The sequence below is a fragment of the Carlito syrichta genome, unplaced genomic scaffold (genome assembly GCF_000164805.1).
Source record: "Carlito syrichta isolate Samal-C Ts95f unplaced genomic scaffold, Tarsius_syrichta-2.0.1 Scaffold289212, whole genome shotgun sequence".
NCBI lineage: Eukaryota > Metazoa > Chordata > Mammalia > Primates > Tarsiidae > Carlito > Carlito syrichta.
The window spans coordinates 121,958-134,821 of NW_007233308.1; the positions used below are offsets into that span (position 1 = coordinate 121,958).

At 36.5% G+C, this 12,864-nt stretch overlaps 2 pseudogenes; one reads left to right on the plus strand and one right to left on the minus strand.

Moving 5' to 3' along the window:
- The first annotated feature begins 553 nt into the window (after positions 1-553).
- Positions 554-2,002, plus strand: LOC103256303 (annotated as a pseudogene).
- Positions 2,003-6,940: 4,938 nt separating this feature from the next.
- Positions 6,941-12,864, minus strand: part of LOC103256304 — a 19,050-nt pseudogene continuing 13,126 nt past the window's right edge.

The window sequence follows — 12,864 nt, forward strand, 5'->3', positions numbered from 1 at the left end:
AAAAAAAAAAAAAGGTTTGAGCACAGGAATGAAAAAACGGTTCCACTCATCACAAAAGTACAATCAAGCACAATATTAGTGATGGAGAATTAAAATCCTTCCCAGACAGTCAATCTCCAAAATAATACATCACCTCCAGACGGGTCCTTCAAAGGATGCTTAAGAAAATTTTGAGGCCGGGATTGGTGGCTCAGCCTGTAATCCCAGCATTTTGGGAGGCCGAGGCAAGTGGATTGCCTGTGCCCACGAGTTCAAGATGAGCCTGGGCAATTTGTTGAGACCTAGTCTCTACAATAAATCAAAAATTAGTGGGGCGTGGTAGTGTGCACCTGTAGTTCCGGTTACTTGTAAGGCTGAGGCGGAAGGATCGCCGGAGCCCAGCAGGTCGAGGCTGCGGTGGCCAGGAGTGTGCCACTGCACTCCAGTCTGGGTGACAGAGTGAAACTCCAACTCAAAAAAAAAAAGAAAAGAAAAGAGAAAGAAAGTTTTGAGCCCATCTCGAAGCAGCTTCTAGGCTCCTTCTCGGGTACCCACCTGTTTCAGCCTTCCTGCCTTCACTCCAACCTCTACCATGTCCACCCGGGTGGCCCAGAAGTCCTACAAGATGTCCACCTCCGGCCCGCGGACATTCAGCAGCCACTCCCACACCAGCTGGCCGGCACCCGCGTCAGCTCCTTAAGCTTCTCCCAGGTGGGCAGCAGCAGCAGCTTCTGGGGCGGCCTGGGCGCCAGCATGGACCTGGGCGGAGGCTATACCGGGGCCGTGGCATTCCAGCCATCACCGTGAACTAGAGGCTGCTGAGTCCCCTTAAGCTGGAGGTGCACCCCAACATCCAGGCTGTGCGCACCCAGGAGAAGGAGCAGATCAGGACCCTCAACAACAAGTTTGCCTCCTTCATCGACAAGGTGCGGTTCTTGGAGCAGCAAAACAAGGTGCTGGAGACTAAGTGGAGCCTCCTGCAGCAGAAGACAGCCCGCAGCAACATGGACAACATGTTCAATAGATACATCAACAGCCTCTGGCGGCAGCCAGACACACTGGGCCAGGAGAAACTGAAGCTGGAGGCCGACCTGGGCAACATGCAGGGCCTGGTGGAGAACACCAAGAACAAGTACGAGGATGAAATCAACAAGCGCACAGAGATGGAGAGTGAATTCCTCCTCATCAAGAAGGATGTGGATGAAGCTTACATGAACGAGGTGGAGCTGGAGCTTGCCTGGAGGGGCTGACTGATGAGACCAACCTCCTCAGGCAGCTGTATGAGGAGGAGATCCGTGAACTGCAGTCCCAGATCTCAGACACATCTGTGTTCTTGTCCATGGACAACAGCTACTCCCTGGACATGGACGGCATCATCGCCGAGGTCCACGCCCAGTACGAAGAGATTGCCAACCACAGCCGGGCCCTGGCTGAGAGCATGTACCAGACCAAGTATGAGGAGCTGTAGACGCTGGTCGGGAAGCACTGGGATGACCTGCGCCGCACCAAGACGGAGATCTCCAAGATGAACCAGAACATCAGCCAGCTGCAGGCTGAGATCGAGGGTCTCAAAGGCCAGAGGGCTTCCCTGGAGGCCGCCATCGCAGCCGCAGAGCAGCGTGGGGAGATGGCCGCTAAGGACACCAACAATTGAGCTGGAGGCTGCCCTGCAGCAGGCCAAGCAGGACATGGCACAGCAGCTGTGCGAATACCAGGAGCTCATGAAAGTCAAGCTGGCCTTGGACATCGAGATCACTACCTACCAGAAGCTGCTGGAGGGCGAGGAGAGCCTGCTGGAGTCTGGCATGCAGATTATGAGTATCCATAACAAGACCACCAGTGGCTACTCAGGTGGCCTGAGCTCACCCTACTGCTCCAGCCTCAGTTACGACTTTGGCTTTGGCTCTGGCAGGGTCTCCAGCATCTTCAACCGCACCAGCTTCTCCAGGGTGGTGGTGGTGAAGAAGATAGAGACAGCGATGGGAAGCTGGTGTCTGAGTCCTCTGATGTCCTGCCCAAGTGAACGGACACCGCAGCCCCTTCCAGTCTGCCCCCTCCTGGGACCACTTTGCAGGGGGGAGCCTAGGGGGCGGGAGCTCCTCCTGAGGCTCAACCCTAGCCCTCAGCCCATTCCTGGTGGAGTTTACTACCTGGGATACTCCCATCTTGCCTGTGCCCCAGCTAAGAACTAATTCAATTGTTTTGGGGTCCCCCCCAAATAAAACTTCAACTAACTCTGCCAACCATCAAAAAGAAAGTTTTGAGTACAAAAACAAAAGAAAGAACAGTTCCACCGTTTGCAAAAACACAGGTAAATACAGAGTTAACAGAGCATACAAATCATCCATAAAATCTAAAACATATAAAATAACAAAAGAAAGCAAGCAACCACATAAGAGCATTATGACAGGGATAAACCCTCACATATCAATAATTATCCAGAATATGAGTAGACTGACTACACTAAGACACAGAGTAGCAAACTGGATAAAAAATAACATGACCCAACATTCTTCTTCTGCCTCCAGGAAATCCAACTCACTGCAAATGACATCCACAAGCTCAAGTAAGGGGCTGAGAAAAGATCCTTCAGACAAATAAAAAACAAAAAAGAGCAGGGGTAACTACTCTTATATTAGACAAAACAGACTTCATACCAATAAAAGTTAAACAAACAAACAAAAAGACCCAGAAGGACACTACATAGTGATCAAAGGCTCAATCCACCAGCAAGAAATATCCATTTTAAATACATATGCACCCAACATGGAAGAACCTGGCTTTATAAAATAACTGCTATGTAAACTAAGAGAAGACATAGCCACCCATACAGTCATAGTTGGAGATGTTAATAACCTGCTAATAGCACTAGATGAATTATTGAGGCAAAAACCAACAAGGAAATCTGGAACCTTAACTTGACATTTGACCAATTGAACCTGATAGACTTAACATCTACAGAACACTCCATCCAACAATCACGGAGTATACATTCTACTCATCAGCACATGGAATATACTTCAAGACTGATTACATCCTTGGATATAAATCAAACATCAACAAATTTCAAAAGGTTGAAATAATACCAAGCATCTTCTCAATCACAGCAGAATAAAAATAAATGTCATTATCAGCAAGAACCCTCCAAAACACACAAATACATGGAAACAAAACAACATGTTGCTGAATGATTTGGAGGTCAACACAGAAATCAAGACAAATAAAATGATTTTTGGAAATAAATGAACACAAAAACATACCATATCAAAACCTCTGTGATACTATGAAATCAGTGTTGAGAGAAGCTTATAGTGTTACACACACATATAAAAATAGGTATCAAAAGGAAACAGCCTAACATCATAACTAATGGAGCTAGAAAGGTAAGAACAATTAAATTCTAATTTTAGTATAAAAATTCAGAACGCTAAGATAAAGCGACTATTGCAGGAAACGAAAAACAAAAATATCATAGAAAGAATCAACAAGACTAAAAGCTGGTTCTTTAAAAGGATAAATAAGATTGACAGAATCGTGGCTGGATTGACTAACAAATGAAAAGATGTCCAAATAAACACATTTAGAAATGAAAAAGGCAATGTCACAACTGACCCTGAAGAAATTCAAAAGATTATCAGAGATTATTATGCACATCTTTATGCAAATAAACTAACAAATCTAGAGAAATGGGCGATTTTCTGGTATCATACAATCTCCCAAGGTTGAAACTCTAAACAATAACAATCAAGAAAATTGACTCACTTATAAGAAGGCTACACACTCAAAAAACAACAACAACAAAAATAGACCTGGACCAGATGTTTCTCAGCTGATTTCTATAAGAGATACAAGGAAGAGCTGATACTAATTCTATTGAAAGTATTCCAGGCAATCAAGAAAGAAAGAATTATCCCTAGTGCATTCTATGGAGCCATTATCATCCTGATACTCAAGACTGGCAAAGACCCAACAAGAAACGATAATTACAGGTCAATTTCCCTGATGAACATATAAGCAAAAGTTCTCATTAAGATCCTAGCAAATGATATCCAACAATACATTTCAAGGATCATCCATCATGACCAGGCAGACTTCATTCTAGGATGTAGGACTGGTTCAACATTTGCAAGTCTATAAATACGATTTAGCAAAATAACAAGTGTATTTGCTAAAATAACAGGTATTTGTTTTGATAATCAAGAACCACATGATTATCTCATTAGATGCAGAGGAAGCATTCAATAAAATCCAGCAACCCTTCTTGATAAAACCCCTTGAACACCTAGGTATCGAAGAAACATTCCTCAAAACAATAAGAACCATCCAGGACAAATCTGCAGCCAACATCAGGCTTAATGGGCAGAAGCTGGAAACATTCCCCCTAAGAACTGGAACAAGACAAGGATGCCCACTCTCACTACTCCTATTCAACATAGTACTGGAAGTCCTAGTCAGAGCAATTAGGTAGGAGAAGGAAATCAGTGGTTTCCAAATAGGAAGAGAGGAAGTTAAGTTATCCCTCTTTGAGAATTATATGGTTCTATACCTAGAAAACCCTAAAGAGTCTGTCAAAAACCCTCACACTCTGGCAAATGACTTTGGTAATGTCTTGGGATACAAAATACAGTTGCACTTCTATACAACAAGCGGGCTAAGAACAAAGAAAAAAAAAATTCCATTCACGATAGCCACAAAAAATGAAATAATGAAATACCTTGGCATTCACCAAACCAAAGAAGTGAAAGACCTTTACACTGAGAACTATAAAACACTGCTCAAAGAAATCAAGGATGATACAAACAAATGGTTAAAAAAAAAAAAGCCTTGCTCATGGATTAGAACAATCTATACTGTCAAGATGCCCATCCTACCCAAGACAATCTACAGATCAATGCAATCCCTATCAAATAGCCAAAATAATTTTATAGACCTAGAAAAGACAGTACAGAAATTAATATGGATGCAAAAAAGAGCACTAATAGCTACAGCAATCCTCACCAAAAGGAACAAAGTGGGAGGTATCACACTTCTAGACATTAAACTTTATTACAAGGCTACTGTAACCAAGATAGTATGGTATTGGTACAGAAATAGGCGTACAGACCAATGCAATAGGACAGAGAATCTGGAAATGAAAGTACTATTCCCTCAACCAACTCATCTTCAACAAAACCATCAATAATAAACATTAGGGAAAAGGAACCATATTTAACAAATGGTGCTGGGTAAACTGGCTAACCACATGCAGAAGAATGAAACTGGATGCCTATTTATCACCATATACAAAAATCAACTCAAAATGGATCAAGGACTTAAGTGTAAAATTTCAAACTATAAGAATCTTAGAAGAAAACCTAGGGTACACCTGCCTGGACATCAGAGTAGGAAATGAATTCATGACTAAGTCCTCAGTAGCAAATGCTACAAAAGCTAGGATAGACAAATGAGACCTCATCAAACTGACAACCCATGGAATGGAAATATATATATATATTTGCAAGGTATGCATCTGACAAAGACCTAACATTCAGGATCTACAAGGAACTCAATTGAATTGAAAGGAAAAAAATAAACAAAAATAAAAATAAATAAAAAATAAATAAATACAAATAAATAATACAAATTAAAAAAAAAAACCCAAATTGGGCAAAGACATTTCTCAAAGGATGACATACAAGTAGCCAACAACACATGAAAAGATGTTCAGTCTCACTAATCATCAGATAAATGTAAATCAAAGCTACAATGAGATACCACCTAACACCAGTAAGGATGGGTATCATTAATAAATAAATTTTTTTTTAAAAAAAGATGCTGACATGGCTGCAAATAAAAAGGATGCTTCTATACTGTGGTAGAAATATAAGCTAGTTCAGCCTCTATGGAAAGCAGTTTAGAGATTTCTCAAAGAATTAAAAAGTGAGCTGCCATACAATCAGCAATGCCATTCATGGGAATACACTCAGAGGAACATAAATCACTCTACCAAAAGGACATCTGCACACACATGTTTATTGCAACACTATTCACGACAGCAAAAATATGGAACCAATCCAGATGCCCATTGAAAGTGGACTGGATAAAGAAAATATGGTACATGTGCTCAATGGAATATTATGCAGCCATAAAGGAGATCACAATCATGGTTTTTACAGCAACTTGGATTCAACTGGAGACCATCATACTAATTGTACTGTTACAGAAACAAAGAACTGAATTCCACACACTCTCATTCATAATAGGGCCTGGTCACTGGCTGCACTAGTGCAAGGGTGGGATCAGCAGACACTGAACACTGCTAGGGAAGGGAGGAAGGGAAAAGGGAGGGGAAGACGTGGCAACACACTGGGTACCTGGCCCCGGTGGAGGAGAGGGTCACCCAGAAGCCCAAACTTCACCTGCATACAATCTACTTAAGTAGTAAATCCCCACTTGTACCCCACAGCTCTAAAGTTAAAAATAAAAATAATAAAATAAAAACAGAAGTAAAGTCTACAGTGAAAGGCAAATGGCATTATAGTGAGGCAAATACTTTTTTTAAAGTGTTGGCACATAATTCATATCAGTTCCCACAGGGTAGCATTTCAAGGCTCTAAATGTATACTAACTAAAATTCTGGCATTTCACAAATTAGATGTGTTTGTTTAAAACCTTCTTCTCAACTATAATACTATTAGGCAATCAGAAGACTAGGGCTCTATGTTAGAGATATAAAAAATAACAATAACAGTAAAAAATAGGAAAGTTTTTTCATAGAAATGAGTGAATAGCACTTAGAATGAGGAAGAAAATGGGAAAGATTTTGCTAGCAGTTAAAAAAAAATCCACTATGGATCAGAGAATCTTAGAAAGGTCAAAAATAATAAATATCAATTCAAACATCAATCCTTTGATTTTTTCATTAATTTATTTCCCATTCAGGGGTTCACATATTTTTAACAAACCAGGGCTTAGATTTTTACTATAGATTCTCACTTAGCCAACTCAAATACTGGTTTTCTATCCTATACCCAATTTTAAATCCATTATAGGAAAATGTCCATGGAACCCATCCTCAATGTGGTTGTGGGTCACCTGAACTTCAGCATTCCGGAGTCGGGTGACATACATGAGTCCATTGTCTCAAGACCTGTTGACAAGTGATGACATAGGTCAGGGGTAAACCATGCAACTTTTTATCATCAGCCAACAGTGGGGCTGCCCTCACATCCAGGAACCCTGGGTATTTTTTAGCCAGGTCCAAGCTAACAGGAGTTGCATTTTTGTAAATGTGGCCTTTCTTAAACTTCTCAGGGAGCAAGGCACTCCAATTAAAAAATTTGAACAGATGACTTAATTCCATTGGCACATGTTGATTGAAGAGCATGGTTTTTTCAAGTGATCTGTCCATGGTGAAATATTCACTCCACAATCTGACCATAACTGATGGTGGTAAATCCATATCAAGAGTCTGAAGGGCAGGATATATTAAAGACTGGATCTTGAGTTTGATCTTGATATCTGAGTCCTCTGTGAGCTGAAAAATGATTTAAGTGGTTTGAAATAATTTTTATTTAAAAACATATGTTTTCACTTAAAAACAATACATTGCTATGAGATAAATTCAGAATCTCAAAAAGATAATCAGAAATAGCAAAAAATATCTCCCAAAGAACTTTCTAATTTTCAATATTATAGGAGTCTGTAGTTTAATACTATTAATGTAAGCAAAATGATTTGTTCTATTTTTTTAACTTTTAATTATTTTATTTTAAAGATGCGGGGTACAATTCAGGGTTAGGCATACAAATGTTCATTATACAGGTACCCTTGTTGATGAGGTGTGCCCCCCCAGCAGATTCCCATTACTGCCAATCCGGCCCCCTGTCTCCCCCACCCCCCGCTGCCAGCAGTTTGCACTATTTTCTTTATGAGTGTGAATAGAACCCTTCTAATCTTTGATTAAAAGACAAAATCTCTACTCTTAAAATCAAGAATGGCCACCAGAGGAGTCTGCTCATTTTTCATAAGTAAAAAAATTATGTGCATATACTGATATGACATATTATCTTATCAGTAAACATTAATTTTAAAATAAAGGATGTAATAACTAGGAATTCTAATTTGGCTCTGATGCTAAACAAATGAATTCTTGGAAGGCATTAGAGCCCCTCTGTAAAACATTTGAGTCAGACTGAGTTTTTTGGGTTTTTTGGAATGGTAGTATTTCAAGTCTGTTTTATTGGTTTATGCTGCAATCGTCTATATAATTATCTTTTCAATTTCTATAGGGCAGTGATCTCATAATTGGAAAAAACTCTCTCATGTTATGTGGGAGGTTGAGAGTCATAAATACAAAAATATCAAAGTTAAACAAGAAAGTATTAGAATTTCCATTCCCATTATAAAAGTCTAATTCATTTTAATTTTTATATGTTTCAAATATTTAAAATACATTAGTGTATTAGGACAAATATGATCTATAAATCAATATGCATATTTTCAGGGTATGCTAAAAGTTTCGTCAGTAGGGTACATGATTGAAAAATATTTTAAGACCAATAATATAGAACATTACAGCGTACCAGATGTTTTTATGTGCGTTCACTTGGTCCTACAAGTTGGAATAGCCTATTGCATCTTATAGATGAGGTTCTCAAAATACAGTCTCTGACCAGTAACATCACCTGGGGATTTGAGAGAAATGTAAGTTCTTATAGCCTTACCAAGACTTAGTGAATCAGGTGGATAGAGAACAACACTGTGGATTTTAAGGAACACTTCAAGTGATTCTGATATATGCTAAAATTTGAGATCCACTAGCTGAGGTCATAAATAGTAGTTATTGGAGCCACATGCATTCTGATGTTTCTCAGAATAAAGTGTAATGAGTAAATTGGAACTCTCTGAAAACTTACAACATTTTTTATATAGTGTAGAAGAAAGCACAGCACTCCAAAATTCTTTCCTTTGGCATAAATAAATGACATTTTCCAAAAACTTAATAAATAAATTGAAATATACACCTATAGCAGTGAAAGGAAATGGTAGGAATATTTACTTTACTGCAATTAAAACAAAGTTAACAATTAGAGCTAGTTCATTTTAAAATGTATAGGTCCACTCCTAGATTGTTTTATGTAAAAATGATTTTTGAATTTAAATATTCATTTCAGTGTTATGTTAGCTCAGCATATAGTATGAAGCATGCTGCTTATATTTGTAGTGTGGTAATAACAAAATAGGTAATAGAAGGCTGGTTTTAGATTGAGTTAAGAAGAAATACAAAAACAAAAGTTTATATTTGACCAATAAATTGAACTTTAGAGGTAATTAAAATCCTTAAATTTGTGGATATTTTATTAAAACTGTTATGTTGGTGTTCAAAAACTTTCAGATTTTGAACTTTTGAATCTTGAATTTTCAGATTAGAAATACCCAATTTATCTTTATTTAATTTGTTTAAATATGGTTCAGATTTTTATTTCTTGTTATGTTTGTCTGGCAAATTATATTTTTTTAAAAATGTGCTCATTTAATTTAAATATTTTTCTATTTTGCTTTAATTTGAAAGTTTGTCAAAATACTTTTTTCAAGAATTACAATGTTCACTCCTAACTTATTAAAGGTAAATTCTTTTTTTTATTATAGAAAGATCTGCAGTGTTGTCCCTTTTTCAATTCTGGCATTAATTTTGTATCTAACTTTTGTTTTTCACTTGTCTTTCTCAAGATCTTAAGTTTTAAGTCCTTTCAAAGCTTTAACATTTCTTTTTGTTCATATCTACTGTAAGCTTGTTAGGAATATAATAATTTCTGATTTTATTATTATTATTATCTTCCATGTATTTTTAGGAACTTATTCTGTTCTTTTTCTTTTTTTTTAAGGTTTCTTGAATCAGATACATGTTTTCAGCCTTTCTTTTTTTCTAATATAAGCACTTAAGAATATACAATTTACTATAAATATTGCTTTAAATGTGGAGAACATTTAAAATATGTTTAAAACAATAAATCTTTATGGCCCAGTACTTCCTCAATTTTTAAAAATAGTTATTGTGTGCTTGCTAGTTTCTCTGCTCTTTATACATCCATTACATGAAATGTGTTGATTACTGTTCCAGTGTCTCTTTCCTTAATATTATTTTTGTCTGCTTGTTATCTTAATTACTGACAGAGGTATTTTTAAATCTTTCACTGTAACTGTGAATTTGTGTATTGCTGCCTGTTGGTCTGTATTTCTTCATCTATTTTAAAGTCATGTTCTTAAATTCACATGAATTTAGAGTTGTTATATTTTCTTGGTGATTTAATCCTTTCTTTAATGATGCTACCTTCTTTTTTACCTAGCAATACTTGAAGATGCCTTTTAGGAGTATGTGTTTTCCATTCTGCTTACTTATGTATTTAATATACAGTTTATAAGCTACCTATGACTAGGAATTATTTCTTCAGCAGCTCTAATAATTTTGGTCTTACAACCAGATCATTTAAACCAATATTTAACTTAACTACTAAAATGACTGATTTCAATCTACCACCCTATTTTGTTTACGCTTTTTCTTGTTTTCTTTATTTTTGTTTTCATTCAGACTGTTGACTTTTTGACTATCTTATTTTTTTCCTGTAATAGCTTAGAAGTTATATACTTTGTCTATACTTTAAATGGTTACTTTAAGAGTTTCAATGTGTATTCTTAACTTTGCAAAGGCTAATGAACTTATGAAAGTTCAATTCTAATTCTTTATCTCTTTTTGGACAATAAAACAAATTTAAAATGATTAAAATCTATTCTTCCCACTTCTATTAACTCATGACTTCTTTTTTCTTATTTTAAGTTTATGCATTTTATTTTAAACTATCCAAGTTAATTAAGATATGTTCACAACTTATCAAATACTTGTTTTTTTGCTTCTTTCTGCATCTTAATCTTTTATCTGCATTTTCATTTTGTCTGAAATACTCTATTTAAAATATCTTTGTTCTATTGATATAGCAAGCTTTCTTAGTTTTAGTTTATCTGAATATGTCTCCATTTCTCCTTTATTCTTAAATAATATTTCTGTGGGGCATAAACTTGGTTGGCAGTCACTTTTGTTCTGTACTTTGATATTATTTCACTTTGATAATACTATTTCACTGGCTTAGAGTCTACATTGTTGCTAATGAGAAGTTGTCAGTATAATTGGTGCTTCTGCAACGATATTTTTTGTTTCTCTGGTTGCTGTAAGATTTTCTTAATTTTTAAAAATTTCTTTTTTTTTTGATTGTATACATTTATGTATTTTTAACCTATTAAGAAATGATGCTTAGGGTTCATGGGCTTCTTATCTGTAGTTTGATATCTTTCATCAGCTCTAATAAATGCTCTACTGTTTTTAAATAGTCTTTTCTCTCATTTTCTGCCCTTTGTTTCAGGCATAACAATTAAAGCATCATTAAATTCTCAGACTGTATCTGCTATATTTCTCTTTTTTCCATGTATTTTTTATCTTTTTGGCTCTTCATGCTTCATTTGATCTACTTACATGTAAGTTAATATGATCCATATTTCCAATCTTTTAATTTATAAATCATCGCTTCAGTTATGTAAAATCACTTAAGTCACATGTTAAGGTTTTAATTTTGATACTTTTATTTTTAGTTTTAGAATTCCTGTCTGTTTTTTGAAACTTCACTTTTCTGCTAAAATGTGTAACCTTGGTTCTGAATTCACTGACAGTAGCATAGTTGCTTTATGTGCTGTGGTAGGTGACTCTAATATCTAAACTTTGTGGAGTATCTTTCTATTGTCTGTTGCTACAGTTTGTTTTCCTTCATGGTTTCTTGTTTACTTGTTCACCTAGGTACATTTTACAGTGTTTTGGACATTAAATTTTAAAATAAAATATTTGCAGGAATAATTTAAAGGCTATGATGATAACCATATTTCTCCAGAGAAATCTTTTACATATTTTAGTCAAATACACAGGAGTATTATTTACTTATTCTACCTTAATTTTAAATTTAAGGCTTGAAATTCCTTTAAGCATTGAGATGGTTTGAAAGAAGGCTTTAAATGGAAATGAGGTTGGCTTTACATCAAAACCACCCTGACCTTAACAGCATATCTTCTCAGAGCCTCATTTAAAGTGGAGTGGTTTATGAGTGTTCTCATATCTGAGAGGCCCCTGAATTTGACTTCAAGTCTATAACTCTGAGGAGTTTCCAACACTCATCTTGGTTTATTTGTTTCATTCTGATTACCTTATGCCTTTGGGGCAAAGAGGATATTGACTGCTGGAATTATTTTATGTGGGTTTTTTCTTTTTTGGGTATTAAAAAATATTTGATCTCACCGTTTTCTATATCTTAGTAGCTCTTTGATGCTTTATAGAATATCATAACATATTTTATCAAGATTTTTAGTAATTATGGTTCAGAATTAACTGGTCCACCATTATAGAATCCTGAACTACAAAGAGGAAAAACTGATTATGCAACACAGTAAAAGGATATTGATGTTTAAAGAGATTAGGTGGCTTGTCAAAAGTCACAGTTAGGCATTTCTTTAGCTCCAAAAACTCATATCTATTGATGGGTTATTTGTACTGCACCAGGATGCCTCTCAGAGCAACAGTAAGTAGGCAATGTAAAAGTCAATTTCTGGAAAGTTTCATAGATTTGATCTATAGTACATTAGAATAAATCACAAAATTTGTATGCTTTTTTGTGACTAGAAATTAGGAGGTTATCTTAGATGCACAAATAGACACAATTTACACACTTAAAAAGTATACAAAATAGCCGGGCTCGGTGGCTCAGCCTGTAATCCCGTGCCTTTGGGAGGCTGAGGTGAGTGGATTGTGTGAGCCTGCGGGTTTGAGACCCGCCTGGGCAGGCGAGACCTCATCTCTACAATAAATCA